At 47.1% G+C, this 13325-nt stretch overlaps 1 protein-coding gene across 1 annotated transcript in view; it reads right to left on the bottom strand.

Moving 5' to 3' along the window:
- bnc2 (basonuclin 2) overlaps positions 1-13325 on the bottom strand; it is a 59566-nt gene that overhangs the window by 14678 nt on the left and 31563 nt on the right.

Raw genomic sequence — 13325 nt, 5'->3', positions numbered from 1 at the left:
CCTGAAGCGACAAGTAAAGATTGATAATAGAGCTCTGATAATAACACTCCTCCTCTTCCCTGTCCCTCTTTCCCTTCCTCCTTTCTCTCCTTCCTTCTTTACCTTTCATCAGCTATGCAAACACAGTCATTAGGCACACATCGAGAGGAACAGGCAGAGTTTAATAAAGTCTAAAAGCAAACAAATGGAGCCGCTGGGGCTGGTGGGGCTGGTGGGTTATTAGCGGGTACCTGTGAATTCTAACAATTTCTGGGGACATTGATCTATTCGCTGTGAGACTGTTTAACAAAAACAGCCAGTGAATGATGTGAACTCTCGCTGAGAGTCCCTCAGAACAGCGCACGACATGCAGCTCCGCTATGTTTGCTGCCGTGGTGACAGCCGGGGAGAGAAAAGGCTGCTAAAAGAAAGAATGGATTAATTAGCGAGCGCCACTAATCGCACCTTGCTACTTGGCAGCCATTTTTCTTAGTTTACTCTGTCATCTCTAAGGGAATCTAATGCACAAAGAAGAACGGGGTTAGGAATATCAGTCTATGGGGGGGGGGGGTTAAGTCATCTTGGACATTAAAATAAGAACACCCATGTTTATTTAACTGTGTCTTTGAAGGCCGGCTTGGAGGTGACACCGATCTGGCATCACGTTCATTAAGAACAGACCTGGGGTCAGTCTTTACTGTGGTTTATGTTAATGAGGTTTACGGGATGCATATCTTCCATCAGATTCAATACTAATGAAGCAGGCATACTTTATTATTGCGACGGTGTCAAGTGGAAAACGCATGTGCTTGCATTTACACTGTCTATGGAGAGAAGGCGGGAAGGATGAAGGGAGGAAGATGGAGAGAGAGGTGAGAGAGGTGAGAGAGAGAGAGAGAGAGAGAGAGAGAGAGAGAGAGAGAGAGAGAGAGAGAGAGAGAGAGAGAGAGAGAGAGAGAGAGAGAGAGAGAGAGAGAGAGAGAGAGAGAGGTGAGAGAGATAGAGAGAGAGAGAGAGAGAGAGAGAGAGAGAGAGAGAGAGAGAGAGAGATAGATAGAGAGAGAGGTGAGTGAGACAGAGAGTGGAGGGAGGGGGAAATGTAAGGAAGTAAATGTTGACAGTCCATATTTTACATCGGCCTTGGTGTTTCCCAACCCTGTGCTTGTGGAGCCCGGTGGAAGCGTGGGAAACAAAGTTTCCATCCTGGGAGAACAGAATGGCTCCGATGGGAGAGCTCTAAGCATTATTCCAAGAGGAGCACTTTCCTTTGGAGATGGTGCTATTAACCACTGAAAAATAAAACGCCTCGAGTTTTGAACAAACATGCGCTTCAATTGCCAAACGTCGAGACATGGCAAGGGATTCTGGGAAAATAATCTTGGCAAGACCTGAACCTGAACTGAAGGGGTTTGCGGTCGGGCTCAGAGCTTTGATACACAGAATACTGACCCAGTTCTGTTGTCTCCCACTCTGAACCCACTGGTGCTCTGACTGTGGAAGCCAGCAAATCACTAACAGAGATTATGACACATCCTATCAACTAAACAACTTATTCGATTGACAGACTTTAACAGGTGTTAGTATGAGGTTCAACATTAGTGCTAATAAATTATCTAGACATTTTATTCAAACTTAAGTCCCACATTGCTTGTTCACACGGGAAAAAAGCAGGGCTGTGTGCACTACAGAGGTGCTACTTTGTGAATGGTGTGTGTGTGTGTGTGTGCATATATGTATACATTAGTGTGTGTGTGTGTGTATATTATATGAGTGACAGGGATGAACACTACAGTTTACTCTGCATGGTCCTGTGGGACCTCTGTAGCCCAGACAAGTGTGACATCAAGGGAGTGACGTAGAGCAACTACAACAATTAGAGGCAACGCTAGGGTACTGTTCCCCGCTCCTTTACTCTCCTGCCTTGCAGAATCTATAAAAGATACAACACTGCAGTCTAAAAGGGTGTAAAAAATAACATCACAAAGCACAAAGCGCCTTAAAGGGAAAAACACAAGATAAATGTTTAACAAGATAGGGTAGATAGAGAGTGGTTGCACATCATGCCCTTTGAAATACAAGCCAAATGAATCCTTGGGAGATGGAACATCAATAGTAACTGGGGGTATTTGTTGTTAAATATACATTAAAAAAAACATTTGACACTTTCATTCTGTGTGTGTGAGTTTTTCGCCTGGAGGTATGACTTTAAATTCTAGCCTGTGCACTATTATTTCATAGCTGCACGGCCGTTGGGGTATTTGGATTTCCATCGGATTTCATTTAAAAAAGTAAAATTTGAAAGTGAATAATTAGGTAGAAATTGCTCAGAAATAGTCACTCTGAAATGTCCAACGGGAGTCGTAGAATAATGGTTACATACGTTAATATACTAACAAATACACACGCAGGCACGTACGCACAAGGGACATAGAACACAAACTCGCCAAATGATTGGTGCAGAATGGAATAGCTTTGACACATTCCAATGTACGTAGAAGTATTTTGGTACAACGTGACACTAATGAAATACAATACAGCAAATTATGTCAGAGGTAGGTTATTGATTAGAAAATGCCCAATAAAAGGGCCTACACTGCGCAGATTAATCAAAAATACATTTTCCTCACTCAATAAAATAGACTACCACCCCTGAGGAGAGAGTCAGCCATCGCTGTTTCAACGGTTCAAAGGTCACGCCACCACTTGGCGGTCCTAGTCCCCTTAAAACCCACCACATGCAATTGATCCTTCTGCTTTTCAGAACACTGTCCGGACCCAGCCAAGTACGGCTTATGTTCTTATCATATTCTACCCTTCCATCCTTTCATCCCTGCTTGTTGTTAAATTAAACAAAACCTTGAACACAGTGACGAGGGCCATAATGGAAGTAGCGGTCAGAGAGAGAGGGAGAGAGCACAGGGGCAGCCAGCTGTCACGATACAGGTCAGTGCTACGGCTATGGGGAGAGAGAGGGCCCGTACTGCAGTGGGGGCTAGGAAAACACACGGCCCAGCCTCCGTCCACTGTTCTGCTCCGCTCCAGATACTCCTGGAGTACAGTCAACAGGGGCTTAGGCCACGGAGGGGGAGGGGGAGAGAGAGAGAGAGAGAGAGAGAGAGAGAGAGAGAGAGAGAGAGAGACAGAGCGAGGGGAGAGAGAGACAGACAGGGAGGGAGATAGATAGAGGGAGAGGGGATGGAAACACAGACAGGGAGAGAGAGAGTGAGGGAGAAACTCAAGCTTGCATTTACTGAACCCCACACCAACCGGACTGAGTGAACAATATGAGGGGACAAGCTTGACTATAGTTCCTGGTCCAGGGGGAAACCTCATGTGCTCTTTATTTCAGTTCAGGAACTTCTCATTATTATTCGGCCATTTTATAACCCCTCTCTGTGTATTCTGTGTAATAGTATATTTTGCAATAACGTGTTTTATGGGAACACTATCAAAGTACAGACCACAAGATCTGGGCAACAAAAAAGACTAAATAAATAGTAACAGATAATAAAACATAACATATTTGACAATGAACAAGAACACGTTTCATTGCATATTTCAGTTTAGCAGAAAAGTCAAAGCAAGGCTATTTGATGGTATCATGACTGGGCTACATTTCTTTTATATACAAAAACAACTCTTTAGCACTTTTATGTAAATAGACTTAAACTACGAGTCTCGATCCACGTTCAAACACAAAGATATGCAATGATAACCCCACTTGTGAATCAAACGGCGCTTGTTAATTGAATGCTAACGTCCTAGCTTGATGAGAAAAAAACATCTAACACCACAATAGCTAGTGTGTGTGTGTATATATACACTGTGTACATATCATATCTCAGAGCCTGGGTGATAGAGATTCCGAGACAGCTCATGTACATATTTGCACACAAACACAAAGTCCCTGTAGTGTTAACCACCTCTTGCAGCCCACTCTGCATTAGCGCATTAGCCTAGTGACGCCACCGCAGCATGAGTAACAAATGTGCCATTAGAAGCACTTTTTACAAGGAGGCACTCATCTCCCAATTAGCCTAATGTTGGCCCTCTCGTTCCCATGTATTTTCCAGCCCTGCCCCCTCCACCCCTCCATCCATCCCCCCGTAATACCTCATTAATCCCTTCCCCTCCCCCTCGCCCCTTTCCACCTCCCTCCAGGGGTATGACAGATCACCCTGTCACTACACATCCCAGAGTCCTTTAAACAATGCGGCTAAACCTCCGTTTGTAAGGTTAATGACAATGAAACAATAATTACAGCAGAGCAGCAGTGGTAGGTAGGATACACACTTAATCTAGTGGACGGCCCCTCTACCCCCTCTACGTTATTAGTTTATCCACTGTGTCCGTGTCACTCGGAATTAATCCGCCCGACGACGGCTGTGTTTATTTATCTTGCAAATGGTTCGCTTGCTAGCGGCGTTCCCCGGTAATGTTTGCTAGTAGCGGAGGTGGCGGGGGTTGTCGGGGGCGCCTGGCCCGGCAACCCGCCTGGTTAAATTATGGCTGACAGGAGAGATGAACAAATTATGGCATTGTTATGGGGCCGGGGCAACGCTGTCAGATTAAAACAAAACAGGCAATTATACAATTAGCTGCAGCGCTAGTATTAACAGCCCGCGCTGAGAGAGAAAGAGAGAGCTAGAGAGAGAGAGAGAGAGGCTGGGAGGATTTGCATAGAGGACTAGGAGGGAAGAACATACACATACTTTTCACTAATCATCACCTATCATATCCAATGACCCAGTCTGTTTGGCAGAGAACCGAGAGAGATCCCGCCCTCCTCACGCAAGGCAAACAAGGCTAATATCAATCATTAATATCCTATGGGCTGTTAGCTGTACAGTCGACAGTTGTGTTCTGGGTGTGTGGAATAGGGGATCTGTGACCCGGATAGAACTAAAGATGTCATAATGGGGGTTATCATTCTTTCTAGGCTTTATCATAATGCCATTCAATAAACACATACATTATATACAGTATGTGCATCTTGGCCCTAATAGATTTAGGCTACAATGCGTAGGCTGGCTACGCTTGAGGCAGATTCACCAGGGGCAGAGCGATGCAACCAGCCAACCACATGTATGTATCACTGTATCGCGGCGAAGGAGACTACTGGCTGGCCGTGGCGTTGGAGTTGAACCCTGGGAACCACATTGATCCACCAATCGGCTTGCAGCACCGCGTTGCCCCAGAAGACACCAGGGAATCCCCTATTGATCCCCCTCGGCTGCTCTCACATCCCCAACCCATCCCGCGCTCGCCACTACAAGGGAGGTTATGCACCAGTTGTGATCTGAGAATGTCTTGAACCTTGTGGCTTCCCTCCTCCATATTCTGTTTCTCTCCCTCCTTTTCTCTCATTCTTTTTCTATTTTTTATCGCTCCATGAATAATGTATTTGGGTAGTGGTGGTGGCGAGAGGGGTGCCATGGGGGATGGGGTTCACAAATGCCTGGAGCCATCCCATCAGAGGGTTTGGGCTCTACCCCTGCTCCGCTCCCATTGGCTCTCTGGTGGCAAGGTCGGAGGTCATTGGTTGAACAACCAGCACCACTTCCTGCATGGTGATGATGGGTCACAGGGGAGTGGGTCGACCCAGACGTGGGAGGAGGACATTTGTAAGGAAACGGCACTTTGTGATCACGCTTAGCTAACACCATGTTCTCATTTAAACTGAATGTTTCGTATGTGAGAGAACACACTTTAAAGATAGTGAACGCTTTAGATTATTTTCCTCATGTCCTACATAATTATATTTGATTGGTAAAAGGATAGTTCACTTCCGATTCAAATGATACATAACACCATTATCTACTACCGCTACTGTATTACAATACTCAAAGGAAAAAAGCAACTGACACTGTCTTAGAGGAAACAGTCAGAAACAGTCAGTCTCTGTATGTCAGATAGCGGAGATAGCAAGAGGACTCTCTCGTTTCAAGAGGGAGATTGAAGAAGATCAACTACAGAGAGAGAGGGGGAGAGAGAGGGAGGGAGAGAGGGGGAGAGAGGGGGGGAGAGAGAGAGAGGCAGGGGAGAGAGTGGGAGAGAGCGCGAGAGAGAGAGCGAAGAGAGAGAGAGGGGGAGGGGGAATGAGAGAGAGCAGAAAGAGAGAGAGAGGGGGGAGGGGGGAATGAGAGAGAGCCAGAGAGAGAGAGATAGATAAATAGATAAAGGAGAAGAAGAGTGGACTCATGGTGACCCCCTGAGGGGAGAGGGATCCACACAGCCCAGGCCTGGAGAATCATCCTGTTTTCCATATAACATCCCAGCCGCCCCTTAAAAAGACACCCTGACGTCTAAACCAGGTGGGATTCAATAAAAGTCTACACATGGCCCTTCTGCTGCGGCACATTCATAATTCTTATTAGAAGTTGGGAGGGGAAGGCAGATCAGATATGGAATCCGGGTTGATGCCTTTTCCGTTATTCAATTAAACCCAGGCATTGTAGTGTGTGCACCCGCATGGTCAATATGATGCTGATCAGTGCCAGAGACTCCTTCAGAGCTGGAATGACTGGGGTCTGCTCTCTCTGCAGTGTGAGTGAATGTGACGAGGTTTAAGGACTGCTTTTTCACTGAGAACCAGACACAGTGATCAAGCAAACTAGCCCAGAGATACCCTGGCCCTGCCGTCCTGTCTGGTTGCTCTCCAACCTGATTTAACTCAAGGCTTTGGTAAAAAATTCATGACGACATGTCGGTTGTTGCTTAGGGCGCTAATTGAGTGTAGTGAAATTCATAGTGGTGGTTGCAGGCGGGCGGTTTAGGGCCTTTCTACCAGGACAGATAGGGTGAGTCACTCTCTGACATCCAGGTGGCCCAGGGCGAGCTGTCCCCCCAGGGCTCTCTCTCTCTCTCTCTCTCTCTCTCTCTCTCTCTCTCTCTCTCTCTCTCTCTCTCTCTCTCTCTCTCTCTCTCTCTCTCTCTCTCTCTCTCTCTCTCTCTCTCCCTCCCTGTATCTCTCTCTCTCTCTCTCTCTCTCTCTCTCTCTCTCTCTCTCTCTCTCTCTCTCTCTCTCTCTCTCTCTCTCTCTCTCTCTCTCTCTCTCTCTCTCTCTCTCTCTCTCTCTCTCTCTCTCTCTCTCTCTCTCTCTCTCTCTCTCCTCTCTCTCTCTCTCTCTCTCTCTCTCTCTCTCTCTCTCTCTCTCTCTCTCTCTCTCTCTCTCTCTCCCTCCCTCCCTCCCTCCCTCTCTCTCTCTCCCTAACGGCCCCTAAAGAGTGTCTGGTAACCTCTGGTTCACCCCCCTTTTGTTTGAAAGCTGTCCCTCCGCATCCCTTCAAAGGGAATGAGGACGGTGCTTTGGCCACAGCCCAGCAGAGGTGCAGATGGGGCGGCACATGGAAGCCATTTCGGGGCCCTCTGTGGCGCAGTGGAGTAAAAAAAAAAAAGAAGCGTTGGAGCGGCCCAGGCTTCAGATCAGAACCTTTCAAGAAGCTCCCGCAGCAGTTAAATCTTAGCACCGTCTGGCCGGGCTTGGACTGATCTATTGAATTCGCTGTCTCTTTTCACAAGGCATCCAAGCTAACGTTTTGGCTAGCTAGCCCCTCTCTGCTAAGCAGCCGTATCCTCGGTCGACAGTGTAAAACTCAGCGGACCCAGAACGCACCCTGGGGGGACTCCGCTGAGAAGTGAGGGAGCAATAAATGAGAGAAAAGAGAGGGAGGAGAGAAAGGAGGGAAAGATGGAGCGCCTGATGGTTCACATTAATTGAGGATGATTCGTGTGATGTGCAGCGTTTGGACGCGGCCCGGCCAGTCTGTCCTGGGCCTGGGAGACAGATGTGGGGGCCGCTGTTCCTCCTCCAGGGGCTGAGTGGAGCAGTGAGGCGGCTGAGAAATGGCCTGTCTGTCCAGGGGGGTGGAGGGAAGAGGCTGCTTTGGTGTGATGGCCTCCTTTTCTCTCCCTCTTATATCACATCTCCTTTGTCTTGATGACTATTTTGGCAAGGACCACGGGAGGAAAGGTGCATTAACATATGCTCACAATTTGGTCCTTGGCTCTGCTCGGTGGCTTACAGTGTATTTGTGTTGTATTCTGATGTATGTATGTGTTGCGTCTGTTCTCCCTCAGTGTAATACCCCCCCTCCTAACAGCCATTGTCCTTAAGCAGTTGAAAGAGAGTACAAACCGGATCTGTTTGAAGATTAGCCCTGCTGGAGCGAGGACAAGTAAAACATTGATACTTGATATTTGTTGCGTTTTCTACCTAATATGGACTAATGAGACTTGAGAATGAGGTTCCAACCTTCACTAATCATCAACTTAATCTCATATTCAGTTTCTGCTCATATATTACAACAGAGAAAGCCAAGGTGTAATGAATTATACTTTAATACAATTCTTCAAAGCCAACAAACATCACCTCATACGTCTTGTCATTTAGGTAAAAATGCACCAAATATGATTTCTTATTCCATTCTTACCTGTGATGAACCTCAACTAATTGAATACACAGACAACCAATTCCCTACACAGTGCTTATTGTAAACTGAAATAACTGAGCACTAGACTGACTGATAAAAATAGACAAAAACACACAGAATGTACTATATCCTATCTGTACCCGGTGCTTTTCCAGTGTCTCCCATCATCCTCCTGCAGTAGTAGTGGTGTCTATAACACACAGACAGACACACACCATTAGTGGAGCTCTCTGCCTACTGTGTTTCTACTAGGCTAGCATGCAGCAGAGAGAGGAGAGGAGAGAATAAGCTAATGGACTCTTTACTTAATGTGATTAGAGCCATTATTGACATGCTGCCAGGAAGATGCAAGACCATTAACTCAACCCCCACCACTCCTCCCTCCCTGGTTCCCCGGCAGCTCTGTACCCTATTTCACTGCCTGCCTCCCTGCCTGCCTACCTCCCTGCCCTGTCCTGCCTTCACACACAGAGGCCCCTAGACAGGGATAGAGTGGTCCCAAGAGAAGTACATGTTTTTGTCATTTGTTACTGGGAGTCGTTGTAGCGTCTTGCAAAATTCCACCATGCTTTACAGCACGGTACACTGGCTTATCAGAGCACACTGGCCACCCGGCAACCAGACGTGCATGTAGAAGTAGTGCTATACATATGGCTGTGTTGTTCACTCTAATCCACTTGAAATGACAGAGTAGTAACAAGCTGTAAACATGACTGGTCCAACGAGGAACAATAGATCGGATCGATTGTATCGCATGTTTGACGGGGGAAATCTTTTTGTTGGTGTTTGCTTTGAAATTACTAACATGAAATGCGATACAACAGGATTCTGTTCAAGTGAGCCATGTCCACGAGGAAAGGAAAAGGTATACTTAAGTAGGAAATTATCCCCCCCCCTGTTTCAAATTACAATGGTTCAGCCGCTCTGGTTTTAAATGGCCTCATTGGGATTGTTGCTTGGCATGCGGGTCGGCCCATTCATCTTTGAAGAGGTGGGTGGCACTGTTGCTGCAGTGTGATTTACACTACCCCACCTGTGTGCCAGAACACATCTATCCCTGTGGCACAGCAGCTCACATAGCCAGCGGCGCCGGGAGAATGTGTGTGTGTGTGTGTGTGTGTGTTCGGTGTGTGTGTGGCGCAAGTATCTGTTAGTATGCATTTGCGCCACAATGTGTGTTTTCTTTTGTGTGTTAGTCTACATACTTGCCGTGTTTGTGTGTGTGTGTGTGTGTGTGTTTGTGTGTGTGTGTGTGTGTGGGGGGATCTCGCAGGGCACTGTTCCAGGTCTCTGGGCCTGTCTACTGTCATAAGTTCCATAGTGGTGATTACATACTGCAAAAATAAACATCATCATCTGCTCCAGCCTCTCTGCACTGTAACGTATACATGAAGAAAAAGCTACAGACCATCAAAACACACAAGACCCCAAAATAAAATCAAGCAACATTTTGTTGTTGTTGCCATTTGCGTGCGTGTAAGCACATGTAATAAATTCCATGAATAGCTTTCGTTTTGGACGCTTAAAATGAAACCGAAGTCGGTTTGAAAGGTAGAGGAAAAAAAGACTGGAACGAATCAGGACGCTGATAGAGAAGAGGAAAACAAAGCTTTTAGAAAGCCGGGGGACGCCAGGCGTGGGGCGGTGGAGATTGCGGAGCCTTCGTAGACCTGTGTGTTTGTGTGTGTTTGATCCATCCATCCACACACACATCTGGTCTTAAACACACACTATCCATTTCACTGGACCTTTCTACTTTCTGATTTTCATTGTTCCTCACGGTCTACTAAACCCTCCTCTTCTCCCTGGAGAGCCACTAACTTCACCATTCCTCGTTCGTTCCCTCATTCATTCCCTCGTTCAATCCCTCGCGCTACAATATGTGAAATGACAGGCCGCTATAATACACAGGTTTGTGGTGTGCGTTCCAATCTCTGTGGTTTTCAAGGACTACCTGAAATACTTCAAATGTTCTGCTTTCCCAAACTCCTACATGTGTTTTTATGGCAGACGACATGTAGTCCACCTTAGCTCCACTGCCTTAGCTCTCCTACTCTAGTCTACGCCGGTAGAACTACAGATCCCAGTGGCACAGAGCTGCAAAATGAAAGCTGTCATTTTGGCTCAATAGTGAGCTCTGGGAGGATCATACAGGCCCTTAACAAGTTCATTGTTTATTTTATTGTTGGGAGGCAGGAACCTTAACCCCTGTGATTCCTGGCGGGACCAGAGACGTGACGAGAGGACTGTCAACTCCCCATAACTAGCCGTGTAACTTCCTTTAATAAATGTCAACTCTGTGACCCTCTGGCCAATCACAGGGCGGCACGGTGGGCGGCGGCCACACAATGTCTGGGGCTGGCCCTGTGACACGGGAGGAAGTGGAGAGGTAGACAATGTTTGTTCAGGAGGGACACATGGGGCCACCTGGAGACCGGGTTCCAGGACCAAGGGAGGAAAACATAACCTCCAGAGGTGACACGTGTGTGTGTGTGTGTGTGTGTGTGTGTGTGTGTGTGTCTGTCTTTGTGTGTGTGTGTGTGTGTGTGTGTCTGTATCTGTGTCTGTGTCTGTGTGTGCATGCGTGCCTGTTAGTCAGAGACATAAGCATTTGCATATCAATAAATCCAGTATGAACACACATGTAACGGTATGTAAGTGTGTGTAAGTACATGTATGTGTGTGTAACTACACGTCTGTGAGTGAGTGTGTGTAATGTAATACTACACATTGTTTGGTTCTGTCTCGTTTGGCAGTGCTGTGTAGTTCAGTGCAGGGGCTATCGATCCCTGGCCCTGTGGTGTAAGGGTTCCTGTCAGTAAACTCATTGAGCCGGGGCACCCTCTGTTCCCCCCCTCTGCCCCCGCGTAGCTACAAGCTAAACAGCCATCACAGAAACTCAATACGGCCAGACTGGGCCCAGCCCCCTAGTCCTGCTAGCCAGTACCTTCCCTCCCGCTAGGTCCCTCGAGGCTAACGCTAAGTCAATTCAGACGTGTAGCATCTCACACCAGTCTGAACCTGTTGTTGCCAGGGCTAGCGTGTTAGCGCTAATATGTCTCTCCATACAAATTACAAGCCGGGGGAAGAGGGACCAGATGCAATAAATATGGATTAGCTAATGTCCAGGTCCTCTCAGGTCTGTCGGGGTGGCTAGTGTTAGTGTTAGCGATAGCCGCTAAAGGAACGTGTCTGTCTGCGGCTTAGAGGTGGCGGGGGAGAGGGGAAGTGAAGCCTCATGGGAGCTCCTGGTGAGTTCTGGGAAATGAACTCCCTACTTCCTTAAATGCGGAGAGGAGGAGAGAGGAGGGTGGATATAATTTAGAAAACAATTAGTGGATAACGGAAGAGACCAGAGGATGGGGTGATAGTGTTTTTTATTTGAATATTGACCAGCCGGAGGGTTGGTGGGGTTATGGGTCAAATGTCCTGCTGCTCACCTTGTCTGAAGTGTGTGTGATTGATTTCTATTACGGTGGTATGTCTGGCCTGTGTGTAGGCCAGGCCCCTGACAGAGAGCGTGGGATGGGAGCACAGCTTAGGATGGAGGGAAGAAAGAAGAGGTGGAGGGATGGAGGGAGAGGTGAAGATGAGGTCAAGAGGGGGAGTGGACAACGTTTCCACTAGAACGTCCATATATTGATCTAGCTTATTCACAAATCAGCTTTCCTACCTTCTGGTATCTGCCTAGGTTTTTTAGTTATTCAACGGAATGTCTGTAAATGCATCTCCTCCTAATGTAAATTCATCCAAACTCAGTTCAAGTCATGAAAATATTTGTACTTTTCATTTTCTTTGTTACTTTGTTTTGGTAGTTTCACCAAGAGCTTAGCTTGATTTAGACTCGTTCCGGAGGTTTTAGTAGCGGTACTATTGAGAACATATGGCTCGATTCTAGTCGGGAATCACACCGTGTCAACACATCACAGCCCAAATGAATCAACTGGGAATCTGTGTATGTATAATGACATATTTGGTACTTCTATGAACTCTATTGGAGTCGTGTGGAGTCATAGGCCCTCACTGGATACATGGCTGGGTGCCCATTGGCTGAGGTACCAAGCACTATTTGTCCCTCACTGGCACCCTTAGCTCATGTCTGACTGCCACTTTTAGCTTTCCTGTCATGGAAGCCAAAGACAAAATCCCAATGGACCTTAAATGGACAATAAAGTTTTTGGGAACTTGGAACATGACGTGACTGGCTAGCTAAGTGGTACTGAGTTGATTTGACAACTGGTCTGGGGCCAGTGAAAGTAAATGAGGGCTTAGTGACAGTAAGCTATTTTAAATCGCTGATCTAAGGACAGTTTTTACATACTTCTAGAGATGAGGAGGGACTACTGTATGCAGGTGGTTGACTTTGGAGAAAAATACAAGGTTTGGAAAGCAAAACATTTTTTTGGGAAAGTGTGAGCAACAGTCTTTCTCTCACTCACACACACATACACACAGGGCATGTCGGGCCAGGTTGGCCTGTGTGTGTGCCGTTGGCAGTCCCTCTGGGCAGATGTGGGGTGTGTGCCAAGGGCGTGCAGTGAAAGAGTGCCCCTGGCGCAGCGTGCTGCTTTGAAGTGGAGGGGCAGTGAGACGTACAGCACAGGGGCCATGTAATCCCTTTAAACACCATGGAAAAATACAAGGACCCCTCTCTGACTGAATGACTGTCTGTATGTCCGACTGTCTGTCCGACTGTCTGTCCGGCTGTCTGTCTGTCTGACTGTCTATCCGACTGTCTATCAGACTGTCTGTCTGTGTGTCTGTATGTCTGTCAGACTCAAAAGGCTCTGAAGGCAAGCATTTGGGAGCCGGTGCTAACCGTGGCGCCACACACACACACACACACAGATGCACACACACAGACACTTCAAAGCGCTGAGCTGCATTGCTTAGTGAAAGTCACCCTCCCCGTTA

The sequence above is a fragment of the Coregonus clupeaformis genome, unplaced genomic scaffold, assembly GCF_020615455.1.
Source record: "Coregonus clupeaformis isolate EN_2021a unplaced genomic scaffold, ASM2061545v1 scaf0054, whole genome shotgun sequence".
In the NCBI taxonomy this organism is placed as follows: domain Eukaryota; kingdom Metazoa; phylum Chordata; class Actinopteri; order Salmoniformes; family Salmonidae; genus Coregonus; species Coregonus clupeaformis.
This window is presented reverse-complemented; position numbering and strand designations above follow the sequence as displayed.